Source organism: Lathamus discolor, chromosome 10, assembly GCF_037157495.1.
Source record: "Lathamus discolor isolate bLatDis1 chromosome 10, bLatDis1.hap1, whole genome shotgun sequence".
Classification (NCBI taxonomy): Eukaryota; Metazoa; Chordata; class Aves; order Psittaciformes; family Psittacidae; genus Lathamus; species Lathamus discolor.
The window spans coordinates 20,677,287-20,704,334 of NC_088893.1; the positions used below are offsets into that span (position 1 = coordinate 20,677,287).

Genomic DNA, 27,048 nt, shown 5'->3' on the forward strand with positions numbered 1-27,048 from the left:
AAGATGGGAGGTGATTGAAATTCTACGGCTCCACTTTTTAAGTTATTGAAAACAGAACCGTCAGCTGCACAGCCCTGAAAACAGTGCAGTGTCTGTGCAGAATGTATTAGAGCCCATTATCTGGCTGCATTATTTACTGTGCATTTTTAACTCTTTGCACTCGCTCAGGAGGTGGCTCCACACTCAGAGCTCACAGCAGCACACACACACGAAGCCATCCCACCCTCCACCAGCACCAACCTCAACTCTTCACATCCCCTGGCATTCCTCAAAACCGGACTACAGAGGGAGGCGAGGGAAGTCGGGAGCGTTCAGCCCCTGCAGATGTTCTCAAACACCAAGCTGCCGCCGCAGCCCTCACAGAAAGAGTCAGCACCTTTCAGCTTATTACATGTCCCGGGGGGGGATGAAGGCGGCAGGAGGGGGGTTCAGTGCTCTGTGTTTGGGGAAGTTTCAAAGCACCAGAGTCCCAGAGGGCAGTAAGACGGCAGAAGACAGAGGTCCAGGCTGTCCATAGAGGACTGGGATGGCTGCACCGAGCAGAGCAGGCACTGGGTGATGCTGTTGCACCCAAACATCACCTTGCGCAAGAGCACTCAGGACCTGGCTTCACCCTCCCGCTCCAGCTCACCATCACTGCACCAGGTGATGTGCCTCAGCTTGTAGAGATGTTCAAGCCTAACACAGCAGGGATCAAACCTTCTGGCCATACAACACCCAGGAAAAGCCTCCCCAGCACCAGCAACATGGAGCTCAGGCTCACGTGTGCACACGTGTTTTACCAGCAACGCAGGGAGACCACCAGCACCCAGGAGGTTTCCTGCACCTCTGGTGCAGTGCCCCATCCTCATGAGTATTTGTTCACTTTCAGGCTCCAGAATATCACCCTGGTTATTTCCAGAGCTCTGAGTCATCTGGGGCTGGCTCATTTGTTATACATGATGGCTGCAAGATGCTGACGGGTGTCATCATTCATCGCTAGTCACTGCCCCCCTTATTACCCTCCAAGCTCCATTCCCTGCCCGCTCCAAGCCATATATCATTGACAACAAAGAGCCAACACTTTAAAACCTTAAAGCAGTTGGTTTGCCTATGAACTTTTTCTGTTCTTACAGCCAAGATGTCAAACCTCCACATGTAGTTCTGCATGCAGCTGAGAATGCCCCATTGTTTGTTAACCTCACTTAAGTGTACTTTCAGCATGAGCTTTGCCTTGTTGCTGACGAGTAATCAGAGTTAAGCAGCTACAGCTGAAAGTATGCAAGTGAAAGCAGTTTAAATTACAGCTTCAGCATGGATTTGTGTTCTCCCAACTGATTTCAGTCAGCAAACCAGCAGTCATGATGTAGTAAAACCCAACCCCAAACCAATCTTTTACACCACAAAGTCCAAAAGAGACCATGTGAAGGCACCAACCTAGGCTCTGGGGAAGCTGTGGTCAAGTTTTAGCTCTCCCACAGTCTTTCGTAAGCCTGCGCAAGTCACTTTGCCTCTCCATGCCTCAGTTTTCCGTCCATAAGATGGAGATAACAGATGCACCCCTCTTGGACACATTCTTGGATATCCTGTGGGAGGCTCCAGGAAGGCCAAAGCCATGAGCTACAGAAACAGCAAATTAAACACAGAAAGCTAGAGCTTTCGTTTGTTCTGTTATGTAGATTAAAAGTGGTTTTACAAGTTTTCATCCAAGAGATGCAAAGTCAATCAGCAGCAAGTTAACTCCTGTATTGAATTTAATCTCATATTCCATTTCTGTGGCAATTTTTCCTCTCCCAAGACTGGCAGCATGCTCAAACTATGAATCCATGCTATATGGAGTCTTTACAGCTATCCAGTCAACTCTAACAGAACAGAATTATCTACGGAAAAGTAGAGGTGGCAGGAACATATTTTGCCAAGTTTCCAAGTTATCTGAGGTCCACAGAGATGTACAACATGTGCTATTTGTTCTCCTTAAATGAACAGGAAGGCCTGATCCTGCCTCTGATCACACGTCTCTCACTGAGTCATGTCAGCACTGGGGCTCGCTGCTCCTCAAGGCAAAGAGCAGCTCTGGTGATGGGGACCTTGCTTCATAGGGGAAGATGTTTTGTAAGCTCCTGACACAGAGAAAGCAAGATTTCACTACTGGAAATAACTCAAGTGCCATTTATCACACTCCTTCTCTAGGCTGACGGGTGGGAGACAGACTCGCTGTCCTCTTCCCCCGAGCTAGGCAGTCAATCAGCTTCCAGTGAGCTGGCCAAGTAGCCGTACAGCTGGAAAAATAAAGTGATGTTGTCAGGTCTGTGAACTCCCATCACCTTCTAAATACCCACTGCTTATTATGCCTAACGGGAACACCTCTTCCCAGCACCGGCAGAGCAGTCTCAGGGCTCTGCAGGACAAGGGTTCACCACCAAGACCTCTCTGGTGCAGGAGGAGACCAAGAGAGCCAAGGCTCCTACTATGCACATATTTACGGGCACATCTTGCTGTGACTGAGTATTTTTAGGGATACATCCACACTTGATTTGCTGCCTGCGCTAGGCCCAGTTTACCAGCCCAGCTTCCCAAGACAGTTTTCAGCCCTGTTCCAGTTTCTAAGCCAGGACCAAAACTGCTCATTTTGTCCTTCCTGTCTCTTAAGTCTGGTGTAGAGTCCAGTGCCACCATGGCTGGAAAGCACCTAGAAATGGCTCTGAATAACTTGTCCTTCTCTTGCTTTGACTTCTGGGAAGACCCTGCATAGGAGGCAGAGGGACAGGACCACTGAGTCTGGAGTGAGAACTTGTAGAATACTGGTGTAGCTCTGATGTCCAAAGCCTTGAGTACCACAGCAGCTTTCCAACATTGCAGGAATTAGCTGGAAAACAGGGACAGGTTGGATCCATCCCAAAGCTCAGCAAAGTCTCAGGTAGAACCCATGGAAGATGACTTGGTGCTGATATAGTCAAACCCACCTCAGTTTACCAACTAAATGCTAAGGCAGATAGCCCACAGCAGAGGTTCCATTCGTTTCCCTCTGTTTAAACTAAACTGTCGTGCCCATGGTGCCAGTTAGCAGATAAAGCAGTCAGAGACACACTCATGTAAAGCATCACACTGACCAAAAGAGACAAATCATCAGATTACACCTTGGACTCCAGAGAAGCTTCCGGATGTATTTGTCGTCAGCAAACCCCAGCTCTGCAGCAATCCTCCCAAGCTATGCAAGGCAGGCAACTACCGCAACCCATTCCAGCGGCCAGCTTTGAGCTATTCCCCCTCCATCGCACGCATGCCGTCTGCAGCGCTCCCGTTCCCCACGCGGGCACTCGCTGTTTGCTCAACTAAAACCTAGCTCTGACCTTGAAAACTGCCAGCGAAAGTGAAACGTTGTGTAACCCATGACAGCTAAAATTAAACCAATATTACAGGAGCAGAAGACATGCATCACAGAGAGAAGGGAAAGGTCCCCGCTCCACATGGGTTGGACACAGCAGCACTCCCCAGGTGAGCTCCGCCGTTGACTGTACATGTTTGCAGTTACAAATACCAGTGATATTAACAGCAACGGGATTAAAAAAATCCCTGTTTGCTCCATTATTGAGCTGCCCAAGTCTCCTCAGACAAACACAAGTTAATGTTAAAGCACCAGGAACAGAACTTGGGCAGACGGGATAATTAAAATTGCTAGATTGTTTGAATGTGCTTTTGCAAGGGCAGAACTGTGCCGTGATTTATTACCCATGACCATATGAAGACAACAATGCGAAAACAAACGTATTAGTGCTGCTTTTTGGGGGAGGTGGAGGTGCTGCTTTTTGTCAGTCAGCAGTTTCCTCAGCGCTGTAAGATCCTGTTTACTACCACTCTGCTTCGGAGCACTCGCCTCGCTGCTCTGACTCATAAATAATTATGAAGCCTTGGGAATACCAACTTTGGTTGCAGCCAGCTGGTTTTATTTATGAGCAGCCCAGGCACCAGTCGCTGTGTGAAAGCTGAAGCGAGCTCAGCGCTGCGAGGAGCAGCAGGGTCCCTGGGGAGCAGAGGGGCTGTGTCTGGACCAGCTCACCCGGCACGTGTTGTATCCTCACCACTGGAAAGCTACGCGGCATCCGCATCCCGGTGGCATCCTGTGGTGACATCCCTTAGCACTCCTGTGTGCAGACACACCATGCCTGGCACTGGTGGGGAAGCAGGGAGCCCTCTTCAGCGGAGCCAAGCTGCGCTGCTGGGCTGGCATCAGCTCCCCAGCACATCCCACGCTGTGAATCACAGCACGTGTGAACAGCAGAGACAGGAGGGGAGATCAACGGCAAGAAAAGCAGCTGGTGCTCAGCAGCCCCTGTTCAACACACAGAGCTACAAACAAGGCTGACTTCATCTACCAGTCTGTCCTATGGCAGAGTTGGTTAATAAAGGAAATGAGGTTTTATGTTTTCATGAGGTTTGGGCTTGGTTTTTTGTCTGTGGGTTTTTAAACACTCCAGGTTCCTGTTCTGTGAGGACAAGCAGGTCTGAGCTGCAGAGCCTCATCCATTCACATCCAAACACCCTCAGACCCGAGCTGAGATCCAGTTCACATACCTGCACACACCTACATTAAGTCCTGACGTGGAGGTTTAAGTGACCCACAAATCATATCCTCAGACTCCTCATCTGACAAAGCATTTACAAGGCAAGAGACAAAGCCACCCACCGTAACCTGTGCCAGTCTCCGGCCATGAAGCCAGCCCCAGGCTGAAATCTCAAGACCACAACCAGTCACAGCGATGGGATGGTGCCACCCAAGAGGGACAGGGGACCGGGCCCCCCCCCACACACTCCTCCAGCATCAGTGCCACCTCCCCAGGCCAGGGGTCTGGCAGAAGCACAGCAGAGAGGTCCCTCCCGCTCCAGTTCACCTCAACTCAGCAATGGCAGCAACCATCTGCAGTTACAGCTGTACAAATGAAAGGTGCACACGATCCTTCATCAGTAGTTTGCCTTTGTTTAAGCTTGTAACTCTGCTGAGCCGGTGCCTGCAACCATCCTGTTCAGCCAGAGGAGAAACACACAGCACTTACACACTCCGAACGTAAGTTGCCAAACCTGAACACTACAGCCAAAAGCATCCTGCTTTACTGTTACAAGTCTCAAATGCGTCTGGGCTTCACCTTCTCTCTAATAACCAACATTCGATACTCACAGAGCTTTCACTATGTCTCTGAAATGTGATTACAGATGACAAAGTGCATTGAGATTCTTGTTTAAATTGGCTAATTCACCGATTCAGACCTTACAGGGGAGGCTGCACAGAGACAGCCAGCCAATAGCCACCAGGAAGGAACTAATTACACCAGAAAGACAAAGCATCGCCCTGGGAAGCTCTGCCAGCCATTAGGGGAAACAGCCATGCAGGTGAATGGGCTCCCTTTTTCGCACCCGGAAGAGACGCACACATCACACTAAGGTGTTTTCCAGGTACAATACCGCAGTGAAACGTTGGGCAGTTCTCTGTCACAGCCTTTGCGCTGTTGTCTCTACAACAGCTCTTTCCCTTCCCAGTGGTACTGTGCTCCCGCTGCACACACCCCAGCTCTTCAAGTGCTAAGGTGTATTTTTAGTACTTTCATGGTAGATGCAACAGACTCAGAAGCGGTTTCATACCCCTGGTTTGTGAATGATGGCATAAATATTCATGGAGCATTCAATGAGCTGCACAATGTACCCCGAACATCAGAACTAATCGTGTCAGTAATTAAAGCTGTGCTTTATTGCACCTACATCAGCAAAGCCTCATGTGCTGACAGGACACCGCTGCCCACAGGAGATGTGGCAATAACACTGCAACCAGAAGCACCACAGATTTCTATGTTCATCATCATTGCTGCACATTAAAGCTGTCAGACCCAATACTATTAAAATTAGCAAAGCTCTACAAGATACTCTTGGAATTTCCAGGCTGCCACATTCATTTGAAAGTCACCTAAATTGGATATTGCATTTCAGAACATAAAACAGAGCTGAAATCCTCCAAGTACCTTTCCAGCTATCCAGGGTCTGTCCAGCAAGAAAGGCCAACCGGAGTGAAGCATTATTTTACACCTACTCAGACATGTAATTTACTTATCAGAGGACAGGTAAGCCTTATACCAGGATCTGCCTTAATGATAATAGTGTTCAAGCTCCCAAGAGAATGGCTTCCAAGCAATTCTTGGAAGAGAAACGCCTCCAAGACAAACACTGATGGTGGTTTGTGACCCATCAGCTACGCAAAACCCAAAAGATTCTGTAAGTGCAACTACTTGAAAAGTATTTCTTAGAGAAAATCATTTCTCTTAAGCCCTTTACATTCTTTCACTCAAGAGCAAACTCCTTTCACCGCTTGTTTAAATACTGCGAGTGCTTTTGTGCCAGAACTGCGCTGGGTCATGTTTAGCAGTAGAAGGTAGAGTTGCTCATACTCAAGATGCAGTATTTCCATAACGAAACCTGGCCCCTTGACTTCCCATTGCTTGCACACAGGAGAGACCTGAGGAAACTCATGCCTGCACTGAAGGCATGAAGAACTGCACATCTAAACAGCAAGCGACAAAAGGAACCAAGCCTGGCTTCCAAACAGGAAACAAGCCCCATTCCTACTGGGAAAGTGTATGGGAGGTTTCCACGTGGTATTTCAACAGGTATTATTTACATCTGTACACCAAGTCCCATCATTTGAAGAGCAGATGCCCCCGGTGCCCAGCATCCACTCATGAAGACTGAGTCAATAAAAGCCTGTGCATAAGAAAGTCAGAATCATTCGACTGTCATTTGCATGCTACAGGATAAAGCAGCCAGCCCATGCCCCACTTCTAGAATGTCAGGTATGGACCACAGGGAAAAATAAATATTAAAGAAATAGAAATAAAGCCACAGCAGAGCCCCCATGTTCCTCTATGTAAGCTAGGAGTTAAAAATGCAGTAATTCAGACTGTAAACAGCAGGGCTCAGTGGTTTGGGGTTTTTGGCTGTTGCTTCTAAACAGAGTTCTAGGGGGATCTGAAGAGATGCAGACAGAGATGACAAGCATGAGCACAGCAGCAGCAGAGCTCCAGCAAGAGCTTAATGAAGCCCAGGATCCCCTGGATTACAGGGAACGGCAGGAGGATGGATACAAGGCAGCTACATCACATCACAAGTGTCAGAGGAAGTAAGTAGGGAATTCATTGATTGCTGTTTATTATAACACAGGAATAAGGAGGCATGAAATGAAGTGACAAGTAGGAAGTTAAACTAACAGATGGAGATCCCTTTAACACTGCTCATGGATAAACTGCACGTAAGTGATGAAATACATTTATGGAAACAGTGGCCATCAAAGGCCATTTTTCTTACCAACAGGGAAAGCAGGCAGAGGAGAAAAGGACACACCAGATCATAGCAGCAGGCAGCCAGAAAAGAAGGAAACCCGATTTCATTTGTATAGGCATAGTGTAATTCATACTGTGTTCGCTTAATGGGCATAAAAAGTCACCAACTGGTCTTGTTTCATCCCCATGGGAAATAAGCACTCCCTCTTTGCACAGGCAGAGCCAGTGCGGACACAGCAGCCGGGATCTGCAGCATCCCAACATCCCAGGGCCTGTACAGGAAAAGATGCTCCACACACCAGCCTGGCCAAGGGAAAACAGTCACTGAAGTTCACACCAAACTGGTTTCCCATTGAAAACATTACTGCATTGAAACTGCTTTGAGAGACCCAAGTGACAACGTTGCACCAAGCCCTGCCAGGAGAGCCAAAACAGGGAACTCGAGTCTCCGCTCCCAACTCCCATGCTTGTTTTCAGTAACACACGGACTCGGCACAGGGAACGTTCGGACTGAGCTCAGGTTTTTTAAACCTCACTTGTTCATCATTCAAATTGAATGCCAAAACCGGGTTTCCAACCCTGCCTGAGACCCTTTCGGAAGCGGACGTGAACCAGAAGTAACCAGAAGCAGGATTTTTGGTGATACCCCGCTCTCATGGTACCGTCTGTCCCTGCCATGACCCCACAGCACAGCCTCACCTCGTGCAAAGCCCAGCCCATTACACAGCAGCGACACCCACGGCAGGGATTGCCCCATTAAACACAACGCTGGCCCTGTGGGTAGATCCTGAACAGACAAAGCCAAGAATGAAACCAAATTAAACCCAAACCAGCACTGTCCTGCCACCAGCTGTCCCAGCCCTGCTCCCCCAGCTGCGCAGGGCAACTGCTTTGATCACAGACAGCCCATGCAGATTTAGTTCAAGCTTATTCTGTAATGAAGATGAATGGCTTCTGCAGTTAGAGCTCCGTATTGAAATGAAAACATGCGGAAGGAATCCAAGTCACACTGTGTGAATGACCTCAGGAAGCGGCTCCTCCAGCCTGCCCCAAGTTAAAGGGTCATCTTCAAGAGACTGCCTGCACAAATTATAAGATCATTTGAAATATAAACCTTTCTTCACACCACAAAAGCAGGCAGAAAGAAACCATATCTTGGTCTTTCCAGGTAATTGCACAAGGGCTCGATATTAACCTGGTCAATGAAATTCAATCAGCTGGTCATCACAGGTAGCGCTGAGCAGGCCAGGCTGCTCTTTCCCGGGGACATTCTGCAGTGAAACAGAGGAGCATTTATCCCATGTGCATCCCCTGCTCAGCAAGGGGAGCTCTTTGGAATTGCATGGCTAATGGGATTGTGAACGATCACCCACCACTGCTGGCAATCCCCCCGCTCACAGCCCTGCTCTCACCCAGCCTGCTCTGACAGGGTGAGCTGTGATCATGGTCATTAACAGGGGGGTTTATGGAAGGAAAATGGAAAAATCGAAGACAGGAGAACTGCCATTTGATCCATGACGTTCCAGGCCCTGGGTTACAGTGATATTAAAAAGCAGAATAATAAATCAATGATAGAATCATTTAGGTTGGAAAATACCTTTAAGATCATGAAGTCCAGCTGTTAACCCAGCACTGGCAAGTCCATCATTGAACCACACCAATAAGTGCCACATCTACAAGTCTTTGAGATACCTCCAGGCACAGTGACTCCACCACTGCCCTGGGCAGCCTGTTCCAATGCTTGACAGCCCTTCTGATGAAGAAATTGTTCCTCAGCTCCACCTAAACTTCCCCTGGTGCAGTTTAAGGCCGTTTCCTCTTGTCCCATCCCTTGCTCCTTGGGAGCAGAGCCCAGCCCCTCCTGGCTCCATCCTCCTGTCAGGCACTTGTAGGGAGTGACAAGGTCTCCCCGAGCCTTCTCTTCTCCATCTGAACCCCCCAGGTCCCTCAGCCGTTCCCATCACACTTGGGCTCCAGGCCCTGCTCCAGCTCCATTGCCCTTCTCTGCCCCACTCCAGCCCCTCAATGTCTCTCTTGTAGTGAGGGGCCAGAACTGACCACAGGATTTGAGGTGCAGCCTCACCAGCGCTCCATGTCCATTTACATGGAGGTCTGGCTCCTTCTCAATGCAGCTCATGCTGCAGGTAGCACCACACCAGCAGGGACAAGGGTAGCAGACAATCCCCACCACAGGGACCAGGGACAGCTATTCCAGTTATACAGCTGAGGAGCCAAGAGCTAAGGAGATGGTTTTCACCAGGGTCTTGATTTATCTTTCATTGCTCACATATGCAAAGAGCAGAAAAGGTGCTCTGGGCTGCAAACCCTGCACAGTGACACACTGGGATGCTCTACACAAAGCTGGGGCCAGAGAGGGGTGGGGGAAAACCCAAAAGATGTCGACACAAAACTCATTGACACAGTACACAGCAAATGGGTTAGAAATTATAAATCAGAAGCTACCAATTATTTCTGTTGAAGCAAACGAACAAAAACCAAGAGAGGTGCTTTGCATTAGCTCTGGTTTGCAGGGTCTCACAGTTATGTGAGACTCACAGAGACTCAGCCTCCTCTTGCAGAGCAAGGCCTGAAAACACGTGCACAACCATCACACAGCTCAGAGCAGGTTTAGGGAGCTTTGAGCAGTGCCAGCAGAGCACCTCCTCGGATGCCCTGCGAGAGGCAGGAGCATGGCAGCACCACCTGGACCACAAAACATAGACAGAGATGGTCCTCACTGCACGGCACGAGGCACAGCTCGTGTCCTCCTGGGTGCTGTTTGAATTGCATCCTGATCAGAAAGCACAGCAGCAAACAGCTTGTCAAGAAATGGTTTGGTTTTAACCACAGGAAGGAATCCACTTGCTAAGGGAAGAGCTGCACTTCCCTCCTCCTCGCCACTGGTACAAAACACCAGTTTGTGTTCTTGTGAGTGCTGGGCAGAAAAGGGAGGGATGTGCTCACACCGCAGGAGAGGGGCTGCTGCTTGTTCTCAGGCTGGCGGGGAGGGTGCCGGCAGGAATAAGCTATTCTGTCCTGGCTCTCTTCAAAGGTGCAATTCACCAAGTAACCCGCTTAGAGACCTGCTCACAGAAAGATAATTACAGCTGTAGGTTTCACACGTACTGGTTTGCAGGTGGGTGTCAGACACCATGCTGGGAGGTAACAAAAGGTAAAGCTGGGTTGTCCTTTTTCACATCCTCCCTTTGTTCCCCTTCAGCTCATCTGCAGCTCCAGCCAAACCGAAATCCCAAACAGCAGCAAAAGTGACCGTTTGGTGATATCTGAAGACGCATTTCAAACCACCCAGCAGACCCCGCGCAGCTGGGGACCTGCCATCAGTGCCAGACTGACCCCTGCCCATGTCGCTGGAGCTTAGCCTCGTCTCGTTAAGCAAGAAGTGCTGCTTCTTACTGTCAATGCGATCGGAAGAGGAGGATATTGAACCTGATTTGTGTCAATAGAAGCACTAAAGAGCAAGCGCTGCATCACACGTGCTGTCATGAGGTTACAAATCACTGCTCACAGGCAGCCGGGTGGGGGGTGCAATCACGTACTGCACAACTGATGCTCAGCACAGGCCGCGGAGCCGCTGCGGAGCCCCTGTAAACACATCATTGATTTTCTGCTTCCTCCAGATGGTGCAATTCAGAGGAATTGGTTTTAAACGATGCCTCGCAGACACCCGGAGCAGCGCAGCCAATAACGGGCATATTTCAGGTGAGCGCTGACCTCCTTTCCTCCCGCATCAGGCTAAGGCACCCAAAGCACTGCAAGCACTTTGTATCAATTACCTGCAGCCTGGGAGCGCGAGCAGGAGGCACTCTAATTGGGACTGCAGCCTCTTACCTACGGCTCAGCTGCTTCGAGCAGGAGCCAGAGACGGCCACACAAAACAGCGCGGATTAATCGCGATGTTCTGCACAATTCTTCTTCTTTTTAAAGGCAAGCAACGAAGCGCACCCAGGGAAGATTAACTTGAGGGATGAGCCCAGCTTGCTTCTGCTTCAGAATGGTCAGAGAGAGTTCAGCAAACAACAAGGAAAAGCAGCCAGGAGCTGACGGGCAGAGCCCTGCGGCAGCTCCCTCACACCCAGAGGTGCCAGAGGGCAGCAGTGGGAAGCGCTGAGTTCTGTTACCAGAATTGGGTTCAAAACCAATCAGTGGGAAACCTGGGAAGGCTCCGGGGAGCCCAGGATGGGGGCGCTGGGGATGGAGGGGCTCAACCAGCACAGGAAATTGCATTGAAATAACACCGATTATACCAGCATTGCCGTGCTGCGCTGCACCGCCCAGCTCCGTGCAGACTCACTCTCTCACAGCCCCCGTAATGTGACCCAAGCCCCTGTGTCCAGCCTGGCCTTGAGCACTGCCAGGGATGGGGCAGCCACAGCTTCTCTGGGCACCCTGTGCCAGTGCCTCAGCACCCTCACAGGGAAGAGCTTCTGCCCAAGAGCTCATCTCAGTCTCCCCTCGGGCAGGTTCAAGCCATTCCCCTTGGCCTGTCCCTACAGGCCCTTGCCCAAAGCCCCTCTCCAGGTTTCCCGTGTCCTGTAAATCGCCTCCTCCCAGAAGAGCTGACCACATAACTGCTGTGCCCAGCTCTCAGTGCATCCCTCTGGACCGGTGCAGAAGGAGGGATGCACTGTAAAGCTGCAGCTCCTCAACCAGAACATCCCCAGGAGCCCGCTGCTGCCTGCAGAGACGGGCACAGGCTCCTGGGGCAGCCTCAGGGAAATGAAGCCTTCACTTTCTGGCAGTTTTCCCGGTACTGAAAGACCCATCTGTAAAGTAGGTCACTGCACAGCATGGAATTTCCCAGATATTTGCACCTTCAAGTGCAAAGCTGAACACTGGAGGGGAGGGATTGAAACTGTGGGTGAAAAATAGGCTCGGGGCCATCTTAAACCATAAGAACTTGCCACCAAACACCCCCAACCCTCTCCTCTTAATGCCCAGATTTATGATCCTGCTTCCTTCATTTTATGAACTAAATGAAACTGCTGGCAGGGGTTTCTGTAACACAACAAAGGCGAAAATACAACAGGAGGTCAAAGCCTAAAGGAACAGTTACATAAAATCCACAGTTTGCTGGTTAACAGTGACAGTCAGCAGCGTGCTGCTCTGCTTTGGGTACAGTCACAGAACTCTCTCCCAGTGGCTCAAACCGAGTTGATGCAGTAGGAAGAGCTTGTATTCAAATGCACTTTTCTGCCCGGTAGAAGAGCTTCGGTCGTGCTGGGCTGCTCCTAATCTCTGCCCTGGTTTACTTCACATTTTCTCATGGGGGGAGGCAACTTGTGGGCCTCTGCATTGCCCCAGACACAGCTGCAGCCTTGCTCCAGACAGGGAGAGGGGGGTTCGTGGGGCTTTCAGACGCAAACCTGTTACCTTTGCTTGTTAGCAAGATTTCCTGTAGTGCCTTGGGTTATCTCCCATGCTCTGACGCAGCGCCCGGACAGCGCTCACAGAACAGGTCCTTTCTGACCAGTTTTAAGTATTTTAAAACTCTTTTTGAAACTGTTAAGGTGGCAAAAACTAAAGGGGGGTGGGGGGGAGAAAAAGTAAAGTTTCCTTGTGAACCTCATACAGAAAGTTCATTTAAGTCAGCTTCATTTCAAGCAGAAATTAGGCTACTCAGGGCTCCTCTCATCTCCAGAGCAACACTTCCCTTTATAATACGCACTAGTGAGCACATGCTGGGGGTGTACATATATATATATTTGTGCTCAAGTCAGTCATGACGTGATTTGCAGCAGCTATAAATTGTCCCCCCTAAATAAAAGGCTTTAAAAGCTCAGGCCCAACTAACTCCTGGAGCAGAGAGCTGACAGCTCACAGGGTAGTGGGTGTCGTGGTTTAAACCGATCCACACAGCTCATCTGCTCACCCCCCCCCCCCCGCTTCCGCAGGGATGGGGAGGAGAATCGAGAGAATGTAACTCCCTCGGGATGAGATAAGAACAGCCCAGTAACTAAGGTACAACACAAATCACTGCTGCTGCCGCCAATGATATTGATAAGAGAAAATAACAAGAGAATACAATACCACCGCTGAACGAGTTCGACCCCTCCGAAAAGGGCCCATGCCCTTCCAGGTAACTCCCAGTTACCTCCCTGGCCATGACGTGCTGTGGTATGGAATACCTCTTTGGCTAGCTTAGGTGAGGTGCCCTGTCCCTGCTTCCTCCCGGCCTCCCCTCATCCCCAGCAGAGCACGAGGCTCACAGAGTCCTTGGCCAGAATAAACATTACTGAGCAACAATTAAAACCAATGGGTGTTACCAGCTCTCTGCCCAGGCTGGGAGTCAAAACACAGAGCTTGCACCAGTTACTAAGAAGGAGCAAAACGGCTCCAGGTAAACCCAGGACAGAGGGAAACTCCAGCTCGCATGGATTATAACATACTTACACTGCAGCCAGAGCTGTAACAACACTTAGAACCCTAGCATGGTTTGTGAGGAGCCTTAAAGACCACCTTGCTTCCTCCATTCCTTCCCATGCCCAGGCCAGGAGAGGCACAGCCTTCCTTCCCCCAGGTACCCAGCCTCCACACTCACCCAGGGGCTGGCAGGGAGCACCCCCAAGCACAGTGTGCCACAGAACTCACCCATCCCCTTCACCACAGGGGCAGGGTCCTACCTGCGATGGCTGCCAGGGGCCCCAGGAGAATGGGTGAGCAGAGACTGACCAGCACCTTCTGACCCAAGCAGGATCAGACACCTCCTCTCCTTTAAGGGGCAACCACGCTTAATGCAGAGGCTTAAATAGACGGGTGGGTGGGTACCTGGTGATGCTCTCAGGTGTCTCCATTGCAGCCATCAGCATCACCCTGACCGCGCACAGCTGCCCCACTCCAAGAGCTCCCGGCAGCACCAGGGCTGCATCCTGGGGGCACAGCACGGGATCCTCTTCTCTTTGCCCTTGCTGCTGCCTCTGGGCAAGTGTGTCAGTGGGTAACCCCTAAACCAACTCTATCTGCCCCTTCTTGGATCAGCTGCCAAGGATACAACCACACAAACAAGTTGAAAATGAGCTTATCATTTGATCAGCCTGACGTGCATACATCTTTGCATGGATGGAACATGGCAGGAGCCCCTGAAGAAGGTACCAAGCTGATGACCACACACTCTCCTCCCTCAGGCTGCGGACAATGAAACGCATCCTTTGGGGCTTGAAATGAGATCTTTGGCTTTTCATTTTAACGTATGAGTCATGCTCCTGGCAATGACAGAATCATGGAATCCCAGGCTGCGTTGGGTTGGAAGGGACCCTAAAGCTCATTCAGTTCCAACCCCCTGCCATGGGTAGGGACATCTTCCACTAGAGCAGGTTGCTCCAAGCCCCATCCAACTGCTCTGCCTGTCCTACCTTCACATACACCAGTCTGGTTTTTCTCCTGCTAATGAAGCCGATGCTCATAGGAGCCCATCAGTGAAGCCAGGACACGCAGGTGAAGCAGGGGAACAGATTTGTCCTTCCTGTTGTTGAAGCAAACGGTTCATCCCCACGGCTGTGCCCGTCACCTTGGGCTGCCCGTTACATCTCCCCGCACCCTGGAGGAGGCCATGGGTGTTCCGCAGCATCGGTCAGCCCCACGTGTCACCCAAGGGACAAGGGTCACCCTCTGCCTCGGGAGGTTAAAAGCTTTTCCATTAGCAACTTCGTCAGAGGCATTTTGTCAGAAAGACGAAGCACTGTGAGAAAATAAAGCCTTGTAATTTACCTCTGCAAATAATTCCGGTCTGATAATGAGAGCGAATCAGTCAAGGCAGAGCCATTGGATTGCGAGGTCCCTCCAAGCGGCATCAATGGGAAAAGCAGATAAAACCCTGGCACTTTAACAGCCTCTGCACTGCCGCAGGAGCCCAGTCACTCCCCTGGCTGGAGGCTCGCTGGTGCTTAAAGCAAGAGAACCAAAGCAAAGCAAGTGAAGAGAGGCGTGAAGGGACCACCCCCGACAGACAGAGCTTGTGCTCCGAGACAGAGCCCTGCGGGCACGGGGAGAGCTCAGCTCCGAGCGCAGGGCCCTGGGCAGGACCTGAGCACAGGGGCAATGCAGAGCCTGAGAAAGCTGCTGTGGGACGGGAGCTGGAGGTGAGGGGCCGCCCATGGCCACGTGTGCTCCAGTCCCAGCAGCCGGCTGAACCCTCCGCTCCCGGGCTCGGCCCCAGAACTGAACCTCTGCAGCTCCAGGGATGCTCTTGAGCATCTGCTTCCCAACCAAGGAACTGCCATCCCAGGGAGGAGGAGGAGGAGGAGGAATTGCACGCAAGAGCCGGCCGCACTGCGCCTGGGAACGTGCCTGAGGAGCAGAACATCCGATTCCCGCACAAAGCGGAGCCAGATCCTGGCATTTGGAACAATCTGTGGGGTTTGTAACTGTGTCTGGCAGTTAAAATAAACCCCAGTGGAAATGTACTGCCTCTTCCCCCAAAGACAGCGTTAGTGACCCGAGATTGCAGTGACGGCCCTTCAAATGTCACAGACATTTAACATGCCTCCTGCTTACAAGGCAACAGCGAAGGTGGCAGGTTCGCAGTGCTCTGAGCGCATCCTGCCTCCCAATGGCAACATCCCTTTTCGTGAGCGTTTCCTCATTGATCTTGGGAGCAAATGACTCTTTGAGAGGACTGGACCATGGGCATCCTTTATTTCCGTTGAAAATACAATGTGACTTGGTTTTTCAGAAGGTAAATACTGTCCACAGCGCATTCAGCGCGTTTAAAACTCCATTTCTAAAGAGTACAAAAGCTGAGCCCCAGTCCCCAGGCCTGTTTATCCGGATGTTTTGTTTCCCCAGCTAATGCAAACCGGAGCATAATGGCATCAGTGGATTTAGAGTGTTCCGTGCTTAATTGGCCTCTTGTCTCCCAGCTCCCGCCTGCCGGTGCTGCTGCGCTGGGCTCCGACCAATCCCTGTTTCCCAGCAGAGGCTGAGGTGAGCGGTTTGTTCACTGGGAATAAGCAGAACACAAAACAAAGCTCCAGTGAGACTCGGCAAAGGGATGTTGGCAGCAGAAACAAGCATGAGCACAATGCTGAGACTCTATTGATGAGACAATCTCCTGCAATAGCACAATAGTGCTATCACATAGGATAGTGACAGGCCAAGGGGAATGGCTTGAACCTGCCCGAGGGGAGGCTGAGCCGAGCTCTTAGGCAGAAGCTCTTCCCTGTGAGGGTGCTGAGGCGCTGGCACAGGGTGCCCAGAGAAGCTGTGGCTGCCCCATCCCTGGCAGTGCTCAAGGCCAGGTTGGACACAGGGGCTTGGAGCAAGCTGCTCCAGTGGAAGGGGTCCCTGCCCGGGGCAGGGGTTGGAGCTGGAGGAGCTTTGAGGTCCCTTCCAGCCGCAGCGAGCTCTCACCCTGCCCCACGCTCCCCCCACCAAATCCACTCATCACTTTCCTCACATTTTGCCTTTCCTCCTAAGCAGGATTCCCATAAAACCCTTTCATGACCTGCTGCCTTCCCAGGGTTTAGGGCACTGCTCTGCAGCAGGACAGGGCTCAGTCTTCCACTGGAACCAAGACTTTTCCTGGGAAAACATCCCTTGTACCGGCTCAGCGCCTGGGCTGCAGCAGGATCTGCCCCTGAGGAAAGGGACCAAAGGACCATGCAGTGCAAACCATGGCCTGGGCTCTGTCATCCCTGCACCAGTGTCCCAGCTGCGTCCCACATGTCACAGACCGGAGGACACGAGTTGTGCCCTGGATTCCTACAAACGTGCTTTTCCCCAAGGCCTTGTTACCGCTCCCAGAGAGGCAACTGATTTATATTAAAGCAGATAAGTGCTCTACATCTCGCCACTCTCATGGCAACGTTTGTGCCATCAGCGAGACAAACATGAAACAGAATTCACCAAATGAGAAATAAACACAGCAAAAACCAAGGCGGGCCTGAGAGCCAGAACAAAGGGTTTGAAATGATGGGTTAGATCACGGCAAAACTATCCTGAACGTCATTAATCCTTGTATTCCGAGCTGTCAGGAGGAGAATGAGCATCACGGTGTAAAGCTTCCCTGTGACAAGTCTCACAGCTGTTGCTCTGCACCCACCACACGATACCTGTGCTTTTTGGCCAAATCCTGGGAGGGTTTTGCCCAGGAATTGTATTTTTTGATCTGGGGGAGGGAACCAAAGTCCCCTCTATCAAGAAATGCCACTTTGCAGGCGCACGTGGGCAAACGTGCTTGATGCCGCCAGCACACAGCACCGAGCTCTTCCCCAGACACAGCACGGCCGCTTCCCCAGCACGGAGCTGCCTCGGGTTTTGAGCAGCTGAAGGGACTCTGCTCATGCCTGGAGGCCAGTGCAATGGGACACAGCATCCTACAGGTGGCCTGAGAGGAGACATCGGGATGCTCAGTTTACTTTCTGCATCTGTAAATGTTTGCCTCCAGCTCAGCATGAAAACACATCAGGGAGAAGCAGACACAAGGGGCTCTTTCTGAATGAAATCAGACGGGTGAAGGTAACTGCCCACTGGCATTGACCATGGGCTCGGTATCACGACACTGCTCACTGGGGAATGCGCCCATCACATCCCTGTGTCCCCATCACCCCGTGACAAGAGCTCCTCAGACCTCCCCTGAGCGGCGTCTTCCACTCCTCACAGACCCCTTCTGCCCTGGGGGTGGCAGGATGCAAATCCTTTCTACCCCAATCCCAATCTACCACGATGTGAGAATGAAAGTGCTGGTGCTAAATCTGTGCACAGCAGTTCAAACAGGTGCAATGGGATCATTTCCTCAGGCCCACAGAGCAGCCACTCAATAACAATAAACATGCTAATGAACGTGTCCAGTCTTGGCCATTGCATTTCACAAATATTGACTGCTCAGCATTCAGTCCAAACTCACAGGCATCAGTTAACAACCGGAACAGGAAGGATGAAGGGAAGCGTTCTGTTCTGCTGTGCCAATACAAAATAGGGTCATTTCCCGAGGACCGTGTGGCGGCTCTTCCATCACAGGATGGCACTTCCCATGGCAAATCTGCGCAAAGAACAGACATGGAGCGTAACGGGGCTACTTGTCAAGTGTGGTATTACCCAGAGCCGGTGATGGGTGTCAAACACAGCTTGTGCTCATCTGAATTTTAAATGAAAAGTTTAAAATGAAACTGTCCTGATGCGGAGTGTGCAGCAGGAGGAGGAGAAGCAGGAGATGGGCACACTCTGCCCGGATCTTCACTTGCACTCCATCAGCTCCCCTCCAGGTTTCTTCTGCTGCTGCTCAGAAGCAACATGAGAGAAATGCTTTCTGAAAGACCTCGAATATACACAAGGCTTGTCTTGAGACATGTCCTTACAGCTGAAAATAGCCCTGCAGGCAGGGGTTCAGCAACCAGAGGTCTGCACAGAGCCAGGAGAACCGAAGGAAAGGGGGCTCACGGGAGCAGTGACCCTGCCCCACTGCTGCAGCTGAGCCTCGGTTCTGCAGGACAAAGCCTCTGCCCCACAGGATGATGACATGAACAGTGCTGGGGGTGCTGGCACCTCCTCGGTGCCAACAGGCAGGAGGGACGTCAGAGCAATGAGGGCTATTTCTGCTTTGCTGCTCCAGGTTCCCCCACCAGTTCTGAGTCCCTGGGGATCACGGCAGCAGTTCACAGGCAGATGCTGTTCCCAAGCCTACACTCGTTCCTCCGTGATGCTCATGAGCAGCATTCCCTCAAGCAATACAATTCCTGAATCCTTTGTGAAAGGTCTGCAGTGCGTGGTCTTCTTTCCTCTCAGCTGTGCATATTAAACTCTCTTCCTTCAATAAAATGGTACCAGCTAAGTGTAGACAACAGCCATAGAATTCCAATGGCAATGACAATCTGTGATTCCAAGGAAGCTTCACAGCTACATTTTCTCCTGCAGAAACAGAGAAAATAGGTTTTAGAAGAAATTTATTAGGAGGTAATCAATAGCCATTTGCTCTTGTTCTGAAGCTAATTTAAGAGTTGACCAGATCTTCCCTCACAGATAAACCCTGACGATACTACTGCCCAGGAAAAGCCCTTAGAACCAACGTCTTATTGCCTGGACTATCACACTCATGAGGTGAGGATGAAACACAAGGTGCAGAACTCATCTTCACCAGCACACTGCTGAGCAGCTCTGGAGCAGTCGGGCCTAATGCTGCTGTAGGTCACTGTTTTTCTTGATAATTCCTCAAAAGTTGCACACTATTTCTAACGGACAAACGCCCACATTTATCTGTAGGGCCACAAGGAGCAAACGTGCAGTGGTATCCCAGACTCCAAACAACATTTCCCACCTGTAAAGGGATGCTGCGCTTCCAGCTGCTGTCCCCATCTCTACAGAAAAAGCAAAGGACAAGATTCGTTACAGCTGGGAAAAGCAGCTCCTCTTCCAAGCCTACTCTGCGGAGAAGGCAACAGCCCGAGTTCATCAGCCTGAATTGGACATGCCACTGTTTACAGACCACGGCACTAATTGACACGAGGGGAGAGTCGAGGTTTGCCGAGGGAATTTAAGTGTTACTTACTCATCGATTACGCTCACAGTGTGACAACCGCTTTTTCTTTCCTTTTCCTCGTAGCACGCGGACTTTTAGACAAAATGGTGTGGAGGAGAAGGGGAGTGAGAGAGGACTCCATTAAACGAATAAAATACAAAAGGGCAGGTACGAGTCACTGCCCAGTATCTCTTCAGCAAGGAACAACTAAATCAAAGGCTAATCAATATATTCCCTTCAACTAAAGTTCAAACACATAAATCTCAGCCCCAGGAGATCAGGCTTGAAGGAGCTAAATTTACACTGTTAGAGTGCGATGATGCACTAGGAATGCAGAGCAAACATCGCCTGCCCATTCCACTCTGCACCTCGTACCTGCAGCTGAAAACCTTCTCTGACGGACCAGCCGTACAACAGCTTCGCTTTTCAAAGGTGGAGGCACTGCTCCAGGAACAAGCATCCCCCAGGCTTTGCTGGAAGACTATGGAGCATCTTGGCCCCTCTCCGAAGGAAGAGCTGGTGAGCAGACCCAGCCCAGGCTGTGCTGGGAGATGGGATTTACCCACACATCTGCTCGACTGCTGAGTTATTCCACAGGGAGTGCTGTGGGCAATAATGTGGGTGCACCTCATTCAGTAATAGCTTTTCTGAACAGGTAAGAAAAAGATAGTCATAAATGCTGCAGTCTCCATCCAAACACACTGACTGCTACAAACAAAAGGGCAGGAGAACCTTACCTCCATTTTTACGCAGAGTTGGAATAAAGTAAGATAAACACGACAAGTATGAGAAGCCATAAAATGTCACTGTTGTTCTGTTAGGCATTAAAGACACCCTACCCACAGATCAGGCTCATACCTCAGTTACAAAAATATTGATTAAAAAGATCAGTGCCTCTGGTGTCCATGAATGGTTTCATGAATAGTCACTTTTCCCCCTCATTCTATAAAAGATATTTAATATCGCCTGTGTGGATACAGGAGCTTTATTGTTGTCATTCGCCAAATTTCATATTCATAGAGTATTTTCTCCTGCTCTTCATGTAACTCATCCCCTACCGCGTTTCCTCTGCCCCCTCACATCGCTGCTTCCCATGGTTTCCCTACCCCTTTATCTCCTCTGAGCCTCTCCCAAGGGATGGATGGAGAAGTGCACTGCTGTCAGTGTCGAGGAGATACAGCAGGAATAAGTAACATCCTTCCATATTCTAACCAGTTACTCCAGGTGCAAGAAAAGCAGTGCCTTGCTGGTCAGGCCAGTAGGAAGGATGCAGACCAGGCACTGGAAGGTAAGAAGGAAATGGAAGCCTGGAGGCACTGTCCTTCATCCAACATATGTTTGAAAACTTTAAATACCACCTTTGTACTGCTGTTTACTGCACTTGGGTAAAACGTGCCTCAGACTACTCCATGGCCAAGCCACAGCAGGAACTCATCTAACAGCTTAGAAGACACAAAAGGCATCGCTAGGGCTGCTGCCCTGTGGAGATGGGTTCGGAGGCAGGGGGAGAAACCAGGCAAGACTGTGTGGTTGTATCAGACCTGGTGTGCTTGTATTTCCTTTTCCCAGCTCTGCAGACACAGCCAGAATCACTAAGGGATTTCTAATGCAGCTTTGTAGAGATACTGTGAGCCGGTTTGTTCTATCTGCTAGCTCTGCACTGTCATGAGCTGCAAGACGCACTTCCCTCTCACGGTCACTGCTCACAGTGGCAGAGCTGTCTGCTGCTGTCTGCTTTGTTCTTTTAAAGCCACAACAAAAAGGCATCAAGAATAAGCAAATGAATAAACCACGGTGCTGCTCAGAACACATCTCCGCCTGCAGCTCCTGGGCACGGCTTCCCAAATGAGTGCCTGAAGCAGGGGCTGTCGGCCCTATGCCAGTGGAGAGAAGAGTGTCCAAAGGGACTGTGTGCCCAGGCACCGCAGAGGGAGAAGAGACAGGGCACTGCTAATGCCACTGAGAAACCAAACCAACTTCACCTGTATTCACCACCCGTGAATAACTGAAACTGGCACAAGGCATGATCTGAACTGTGGGCATCCAAGTTCATCTGAAAAATGAATCTCTCCATCAGACAACTAAAAAACGACCTGGCAGCATCGACACCCTCAGCAGGCCATGGCCATTTGTTATCTGCCAATGCAACTGGGTAACAACACGGACATGTGGAGATCAGGTGCAGGAGCTGGAGAACATGAGCAGCTCTCCCAGTCACAGGATGGATCTCAAACGCCCACCGCTGGCCTCAGCTGGGGGTAGTTCTTCATTTTGCAGATCCACCATTGTAGGGGACAGAAAAAGGGAGGCTCAAGGAAAGCATTGATCTCTGATTGATTTCTGTAGCACGCAGCTGGCAGTGCAGCATCACTACAACAGTCACAGGGAGAAGTCTATTAATGAGAGCCAACTACTAAATTATTGGCCAGTTAAGTACAGCAAATTTGCTCTAATTGTCTTCATGATGGGAGTTTAATTAAACTGTCTTCCATATAAAAAGTCCAGCAACTCTCTTGTTCAGATAGTGTCAGGGAGAGTACCCAGAGCCTGCACGGCTTTCAAAGCTAAATTAAAAGTTACATCCAGTGCAAGGCTCTTCCAAAGAGGGAGCTTTTGTAGGGGAGACCCTTTCCATTCCCACCTCCAGCCCCTGGCACGGCTCATGCATCCTGCGCGTGTCTCCACATCAGCAGACATCTTCTCCCCCTGCACCCACTGCTGCTGGGTCCAATTCCAGTGTTTTTAGTGGCTGCTGAGCGCCCCGAGCCTGGGCTGTCACAGAAACCACCCACCACACAAAGCCGGTCAGCCTCGGCAGCAAGAACGTTGCTGCCCTGGGTGGGGAATGGCCGCACTCCCACTATGGCCCAGGTAACGCCTCAAAACAGCTTTACTTTCTCCAGGTGCAAGTTGAAAGCCCATCGCTGTGTGTAACCACCACCGGTCACATTCCAGCGTGCTCCAGGCTGCAATCTCGGCCATTCAAGTGTAAAATCAGCGCCTTGAGAATTTTTTTCTCTTTAAAAGTCACTTTTACAAGCGTTAAGAGAAGTCTTTAGGAAACGCGATCCTCGCAAACGAGATCCGCCGCGGTGAGGCGCTGGGGTTTCACAGCCTCGGTAGACTCTCTGGGCAGTTCCTTTCCTAAAAACCTCGGGAATCCCATTCTGGCACGCTGCGGTTCTCATCCCCGCAGACAAACCTGATGATCAAAGCAAACCAGAAGGAAGAGTTACAGCAGCAAGTATCGCCATTTCTTACATAAAACCGAAGTAGTGGTAAGGCTTCAGAGCAAAGGCACAGGCAGAAATGGTGGCACCTTAACAGAGCACTGGGGGAGAGGTTTTCTTTTGGGGGGTATAAAATGTAACCCAGTTCTGCTGCTGCTTTGCCAGTCCGAGGGCCGTAAGGCTGCTATGGGCACTGTGCCCTCTGCCTCAGGAGGGCATCTGCATCCATCACTGCAACCCAAGAGCCCCTTCTCCAGCCTGTGGTACAAACACCTCACTGGCTGTTGCAGGGGTGCTCTGGGTGGCAAAGCACCGCAGGCAGTGCCAGAGCCAGAGCCAGGCTACACGCGAGTGCAGGGCTCCCTCCTGCAGCACGGGTGGCACCGGTGCACCATGGCGGGGGGAGAGAAACCGTGAGGATCGGAGCTCCCAGACCAGCACGCGGGCTGCAGCTTTAGTTTCCTTCTGTCCTCACCCCAATTTATATTCTCAGGCTCACCCTCGGGGCAAACCCGCTGCGTACGGGCTTTACAGAACAGTCCTGGCTCCTCGCACGTTTATTTTTGTATGGAGCTGGGCCCAGTGACGAGGACAAAACTATCCATTAGGAAACAAATTACAGTTATTGAGTATCTCTGGAAAAAAAGGTCGTCTTTTAGAACCACTTTGCCTTTTAATATTTAATGACCCAGATCAAGAACAGGACGCTACCGAACGCAAAGCCAACTGGCAGGCAGCCCAGGTTAAAGACTTCTCCGGGATAAAAGAGCACCTTCTCGAACAGCGGTGGGATCTCTGAAGTGAAAACTTCAGGAAGCTTGGTTTTCAGAACTCTGGCAGACACATCGCATCAATAATGCGAAGCATCTCCAGGAAAGGGAGCAGAAAAGCACTCTCTGGGAAGAGTGGCTTACTGCACTTGGAGAAAACAGCAACAGCCACACTAGTGCTTCCTTGGATCTCAGGGCAGCCTCACTAACAGCTAAAGAGAGCATAAGCGTGGAATTAAGAGCCACCATTAAACCTCAGCTGCAAGACAGAAGACCTGTTTAAAAGTATGATAAAGAGTTTATGGACTAAAACATTAGGGATTAAAACATTTGGGTCTAAACATTTAAAGCCTCTAAGTTTTCCTTTCACCCCAAATGAGTAATTTGATGACAGTTCCCATGTTAGGAAGAAAGGTGGCTGTTTCAACACAAATCCTCTGGTACCCAATTCCCACATGGTGGCATAACTCTTTAATACATCCTCTGCACAGGCACGTTATAAGTGCCTAATTGCAATCACCTCCTGCAAGCTCAGCACTGGAAAACAAAACCCCGTGTGGTGACAGCAGACCTGATCTGACCCGAGCAGATTCATCATCATTATGACTGGTACTTCGGGCATCTTTAATGATAAAGCAAGAGCCTGAGGATCTGTGACCACTTTCTGACTGTCAGCATCCTGCAAGGGCACTCTGCAAGTTGCTCACTCCTGGAACTACAGAACTACCTCCTCATCTGGAAGTGAAACAGCAAGTGATCCCTCCAAAGGCAGGGACCATGAAAGCCAAGTAGTGCAACGCCTGTGGAGTGCCCGAGGCTCGACCCACACAGCTCACTGTGCTTCCTTCCAGGGGCTTTACATCTGATCCAGAGAGCACTGCAGATGGAAATGATCACAGAAACAGCAAGAACCATACAACAAAAGAATGTACTACAGAGAAACCAGGAGCAACACAGCTAACAGCCTCGGAATGAGCTGAAAATTCAAATGCTTAATGCAGTTAAAATACTTCAAGTAGATTTCCTTGGTATTGCCTATACAAAGTCCAGCAGGCAGGAATCCCAGGCATGTCTGCAGTGCCCAGCTTCTACTGAGATATAACTATTACATAGCTAATTTTAAATGTTATGAAATGTTTTACTCAGTTCTGCAAGAAAAAACAGGCAGTTACCTGTTTTATCTGTTTTCTCTTCCATTGTTTCCACAGCCATGACGTATTTCTCATGGGACTGGGATACTGGGATAAAAATGCATAGGGTAAAGGTTATCACTGCTCACATGGGTGAAAGAGAATTGCTGTCACTTGTCAAGTCAGAAGCATTTTCATAGCTTCTCTCAACAGGTATGAGCTCCAGATGTTAACACTTTGCATTCTCCATTCAAGTCAGCAGAAAGGAAGAATTTAGTAAGATTAGCTTAGTAGGATTAGAAAACAAAGGGGAAACCCTGCATAATGAACTCCAAATTGTAAAGCACAAGGTAATTCATTGAACTCAAATCATATTCCAAAGTTGCTGTAACCTCCATGCTGACACAAACGCCAGACTGAAGAAATAGTGACGACCACCAGACTGATGATAAATAATACATGAAGTTTTAGAGAAGGTGGGGAAATTCATTTTAAGGCTCAGAACAGGCTGTTCTATAATCCAGCTCTACTATTCTTTCTGGATGCAGAATACAAGTTGATTTTAAAAGCACAAGGTTTTCAAGTCCTGTTCTACACAGAAATTGGAGGCTTCTCCACCACGCGCTGCTTTGAAATGGCAGTAGTGGCATAATTACATTATCGATGTAACTTACACTCTCTAAGGCCCAATCGTGTGAAACAAAGAGCCATTTACATAAATCTTTCACTAAATAGTAGGCTCTATTACCCCAGTATTTAAACAGAAATAGACTCAATTTCCTAAACAGCACAGCAAAAGAAATAACATTACAAGTCAAGCAGATGTAATGACCATGAGAATCTAACACCACAAAAACAGCGTTTCCAGCCCGACACAGCCTCCCTGCAAGGTTTCTGCTCCCTGGGGATGCCAAAGCTTAACAGCGGCAGAGAACAAAGAGATCTCAGCCTGGCTGGTCCTTCCGCCCGCAGCAGCTCAGCCCCAGAGCCCTCCTCCGCAGCACCAGGGGCACAGCAGTCCCGTCCCTGTCCCAGGGGCTTCAGCCCTGCGGTCCCGTGACCGGCGCACTCGCGGATAACGCGCGGTCCCGCGGGGCGGGCGCACACGGGCGCTGGCTCCAGCGCCCTCATCCCCGCCCCTTGCGCTGGGCACAGGACCGAGCGCAGGGCTTCCAGCCCGGAGCCGCCCCAGGAGCGGGGGCTGCATCCGCGCCTCCGCCTGCAGCGGGCGGCCCTGGCCCGGAGCGAAGCCCCGGTGCCGGCAGCGCTGGGGCTGCCCCCGGAGCCTCGAGGCACCGCTCCGCGCCCTGCGCACCAGCCCCGGAGGAGGCGCGGGGCGCCGCGCAGACAGCGCGCACCCCTGCGGACGGGCGAGGACGCGACGCCACCTCGTGGCCAGAGCCGCGGTCGGGCCCGGCCCGGCCCGGCCCGCAGGGGCTGCGCGGCCCCTGCACGGGCGCCGGCCTCACCCCGCTGCGCTGCGGAGCGATCGGAGCTGCTCCGCACGCCCCGAGCGCTGGGGCCGTGCGGAAGGAGACAGCTCTCAGCGAGCGCGTGCTTGTCCTTATCGGCCAGAGCGTCCCGATGAGCTCCTGCAGGAGGGTCCTCTCCAGATTTGCTTCTTTTAAAGGCATTTCTCCTCCATCACGCGAAGAGGACTCCAGACAAACCAGTGACAGCGGCAGGCACGAAGCTGACCTTGCCTTTGAGCTATCCATCATTTCAGATGACTGTTTTCTACCCCGGCTGCCAGTCACGAGTGTGCCCGGAAGATGCCAGAGCCCCTTGCACAGGTACAAGCAAACAGCAGTTTGGAAGCACCCAGGCCCCCTTGCCACAGGGGTACCCAGGTGGTTACACAGTCCCCGCTCCTTTCACTCCTGGTAGAACTGAAGCACTCCATTCTCCGCTTGCAAAAAACAATTAAAATGAGATAAAAGAATTCCTGTGCTCCCATTCGGTCTCCTGCAGGTGTATTGATTGTTTTCTGCAAACAACAACGAGCAGAATTGATTGCATCACTCATTATTCTGAATCCAGGGAATTAAGACCCCCACATACCTTTCCTAACCGGAAAGTGTGCGATCATTTATCAAAAGCAGCAGTTCCTAGCCACGGTGATGTTTCTTAGAAGTTATTTGAGGGAAACAG

The 27,048-nt window shown here is 50.7% G+C and overlaps 2 long non-coding RNA genes across 3 annotated transcripts in view; one reads left to right on the plus strand and one right to left on the minus strand.

Annotated features, from left to right (window-relative positions):
* Positions 1-14,039, minus strand: part of LOC136019786 (uncharacterized) — a 36,787-nt gene extending 22,748 nt beyond the window's left edge. For both annotated transcript variants that reach the window (XR_010615053.1, XR_010615054.1), the window contains exon 1: positions 13,940-14,039. This is a non-coding gene — a long non-coding RNA (uncharacterized LOC136019786). The remainder of the gene's footprint in view (positions 1-13,939) is intronic.
* On the plus strand, positions 3,386-11,556 carry LOC136019787 (uncharacterized). Its single transcript, XR_010615055.1, has 3 exons — positions 3,386-3,474; positions 10,937-11,018; positions 11,244-11,556. It is a non-coding gene; the product is annotated as an uncharacterized LOC136019787 (long non-coding RNA).
* Positions 14,040-27,048: the final 13,009 nt, after the last annotated feature.